Below are 3,114 nucleotides of genomic sequence, written 5' to 3' on the forward strand. Positions count from 1 at the left end.
GATGGGGGGATCGGGGGGATCGGGGGGGATGGGGGTCTCCCGGGCATGAGGGAGAGGAGGGTCCCTAAGGGATGAAGGTTTCCTTGGCAGGGTGTACCCAGGGGATGGTTTCCCATGCTCGGGGAGCGCAGGCAACACCCAGGGAAGGGGGGTCCCCAGCGGCTCTCAAGGCTGCTCAGAACGGGGACAACAAGGGGACAGTGCTACCTGAGGAACGGGGATCTCCAGGGGATGGGGTACCCAGGGGAAGGGTTACCCAGGGGAGAGGGTACCCAGGGATGGGGGCACCCAGGGGAGGGGGCACCCAGGGGATGGGGGTACCCAGGGGATGAGAGTCCCAGGGGATGGGGGTACCCAGGGATGGTGGTACCTAGGGGATGTGGTACCCAGGGGAGAGGGTACCCAGGGATGGGGGCACCCAGGGGAGAGGATACCCAGGGAATGGAGGTACCCAGGGATGGTGGTACCCAGGGGAGGGGGGTACCCAGGGGATGGGGGTACCAAGGGGATGGGGTACCCAGGAAATGGGGTACCAAGGGGAGAGGGTACCCAGGGGATGGGGGCTCTCAGGGATGGTGGTCCCCAGGGGATGAGAGTCCCCAGCGGGTGGGGGTACCCAGGGGATGGAGGAGAGTGACACCTGGGGCTGCTGGTGGGTGTCCCCACAGACCCCGCTGGATCCCCGGACCTCCTGCTGCCGCTGGTCCCCACAGCCCCGTGGTCCCCAAAGCCCCCATGGATCCCCTGGTGCCTGGGTCACCCTGGGGCCCTCCTCGGCCTGGCTGGCGGGGCAGCAGCAGCGTGACGGCCCCCCCGTCCCTCCCCGCCTGTTCTGTACACTTTATCCTCGGCAAACACGGCACGGCCACGGCCCCCCGCGGCCGTCTGCCCGCGATAAGGATGGGGCCGAGCTCGCCTGCCCCCGGCCCGTGGGGCTCGGCCACCTCAGCATCCACCTCGTGTCCCCAGATCCCCCCGCCCGAGGCTGCCTGGCAGCCCCCGTCCCAGCGGGGAAACTGAGGCAGGGCTGGAGTTTGCCTGTGGCCCCTCTGGAGCACAGGGTCAGGCACCTCTCACACTCATCCCCAGCTCACTGCCCCCCGTGAGGTGACCCCAGGGACATCACAAATCTCTCTGCACTGCCCCAGCAGGGTGGGAACCCTGCGGCAGACCCTGATCTGGGGGGATTTGGGATTTAGAGGGGCTGTGCTGCTCATGGAAACACGCTCAACAAAATCCATCCCTCTGCTCTGCGCCAGAGACACTAAATATAACCCCAAATCAGCTGTGGACCCCCAGGACCCCCAGGAAGGCCACGACACCCAGCACCTCCATCCCCAGCACCTGGGGCAGCACCCACCACCAGCTGGGGGGTCTGGAGGGCCCCACGGGGGCGTCCCCCCAGCCCGGATCTGATCCTTCACACCCCACCAAACACCGGCCACCAGCCGTGTGCCCCCCAGCAGGATGTGCCACCGCAGCTCCCAGCCATCCCACCGCCCCCGTGGGAAGGGGAAGCCCCCCACGCTGGCCCCCGCTCGCCCCTCGCTTGCCCCCGGCGCTGGGAACGGCCCCAGCCCCTTCCGGGCCCCCCCCTCGGCCCCGGGCCGGAGGCAGCTGTGCCGGGGCGCCCTGCCAAGGCGCCGAGACCTCGAGCACACCCCCCCAGCACCACCACCCCCTGCCTGCCCCCCGAGTCTGGGGGTGCTGCGTTTGGGGGGGGTCCTCAGAGCCCCTCCTGCCTGGGGACCCCCGTGCTGTCTGCTCCCCGGCCAGCTGTGGGAAGTGTGCCCCCCCTCTACTGCACAGGAAATCCCTCCTCATGGATGGGGGGACCCCCCCGTGCTGCCGGGGTGTCCCCCCCCGCTGGCGGGGCCCCTCGCCGGCTGGGCAGCCGCTTGCCCGCCTAATCCCGGCCCCGGCGCGGGGGGGATTTGCTGCGCCCCGGCCCCATGAATGATTAACCGGGGAATTAAGGGGCCGCGAAGCCCCCCCCCCCAACCCCGGAGGGTGGGGGCAGAGGGTGACTGAGCTGCCACCCCCTCAGCCTTGGGGGGTTCTGGTGGGTTCTGGGGGGGGCTGAGGGTTTTGGGGGGGCTGGGAGTGTTCGGGGGGTGCTGGGGTTGCAGGTTCTGGAGATGCTGGGGGGACACTGGGGGGTTTGTACAGTGGGGGTGCTGAGGGGGGGCGCTGGCAGATCTGGGGGGCTGCCCCCCGGCCTTGCTCCCCATCCTCCCGTTGCCATGGCGACGGCTGGCACCATCCCTGGGGATATTTTTAGCTGCTGGTGCTGCAGGGAGGGGGTGGGGGGGGCGCAGCCCAGGCCCATGGCTGTGCCACGTGTGTGCACACACGTGTTCTGCAGCACACGGCCGTGCACACCCGCGTGTGCCCGGCCCTGCGCTGGTGGTACCTGGCTGTGCACACCTGCCCGGGGGTGCTGCTGTCTGCACACGCGTGCAAGAACATGCACACGCACTCCTGTGCACCCACACGCATGCACACACCTGCATGTGTGCGTGCACACCTTTGCACACCTGCACACTCAGATGCGCTGGGAGACCCGTGCTGCCACCCCAGAGCCTTTGCACACGCACCCCTCTGCACCGTGTTTGCACATCCCTTGTTTTTACACTCACCCCCAGTTTGCACACCCCCTGTTCTCACACTCACTCTGGTTTTGCACGACTCCTCATTTTCACACGTGCCCCACATTTGCACTCTCCCCCGTGTTTGCACCTCCTCACATTTCCACACGCCTTCTATTTGCACACCCGCCCCTGCTTGCACACACCCGTGTTTGCAACCCCCCATTTTCACCCCGTGTTTGCACACACCCCCTATTTGCACACTCACCCCGGCGTTTGAGTAAAATCCTATTTCCACACTCAGCCCCACGCTTCGACACACACCCACCCCGTGCTAGCCCGCTCTCCCCCGCCTGCTCACCCACACGGTGTTTGCACTCTCCCCCCGGCGTTTGCACACTCGCCCCCCGTTCCCGCCCCCCCTTTGCACACTCACCCCCGCCCTACCCCTCCGAACTACAACTCCCATCACCCCCCGCGCCCGCCGCGCCCCGCCGCCCAATCAGCGCGCGGCTTGTTGGCAGGT

Source organism: Passer montanus, unplaced genomic scaffold (assembly GCF_014805655.1).
Source record: "Passer montanus isolate IOZ18808 unplaced genomic scaffold, ASM1480565v1 scaffold117, whole genome shotgun sequence".
In the NCBI taxonomy this organism is placed as follows: domain Eukaryota; kingdom Metazoa; phylum Chordata; class Aves; order Passeriformes; family Passeridae; genus Passer; species Passer montanus.